Raw genomic sequence first — 821 nt, 5'->3', positions numbered from 1 at the left:
ATCCATCCATCATCCATCCATCATTCATCCATCCATCCATCCATCATTCATCCATCCATCCATCCACCCATCATTCATCCATCCATCATTCATCCATCCATCATCCATCCTTCATCCATCCATCATCCATCATCCATCCAACCATACATCCATCATCCATCCATCCAACCATCCATCATCCATCCATCCATTATCCATCCATCATCCATCCAACCATCCATCATCCATCCATCAATCCATCCATCCATCCATCATCCATCCATCATCCATCCATCATTCATCCATCCATCCATCCATCATCCATCCTTCATCCATCCATCATCCATCATCCATCCAACCATACATCCATCATCCATCCATCCAACCATCCATCCATCCATCATCCATCCATCCATTATCCATCCATCATCCATCCAACCATCCATCATCCATCCATCATCCATCCATCCATCCATCCATTATCCATCCATCATCCATCCATCCATCCATCCATCATCCATCCATCATCCATCCATCATTCATCCATCCATCCACCATCCATCCATCCATCATCCATCCATCCATTATCCATCCATCATCCATCCAACCATCCATCATCCATCCATCCATCCATCCATCATCCATCCATCATTCATCCATCCATCCATAGTTAGTCAATAGTAAATTATGAACAAAGCAGTGAGCTTTTTGCTCTTTGATTGTAAGTCATTAGGATGCTGTGAAAGTCCATTAGAGGGCTGTGACTCACAGCTGTATATGGACTTAATATTTCTAATATCCACATCAATAAAGAAACAGCCTTCACACTTCAAAATTTCTCA

This window comes from Austrofundulus limnaeus, unplaced genomic scaffold (assembly GCF_001266775.1).
Source record: "Austrofundulus limnaeus strain Quisiro unplaced genomic scaffold, Austrofundulus_limnaeus-1.0 Scaffold464, whole genome shotgun sequence".
Taxonomy (NCBI): domain Eukaryota; kingdom Metazoa; phylum Chordata; class Actinopteri; order Cyprinodontiformes; family Rivulidae; genus Austrofundulus; species Austrofundulus limnaeus.
The sequence above is the reverse complement of the archived record's forward strand: the minus strand, read 5'-3'. Positions refer to the sequence as shown.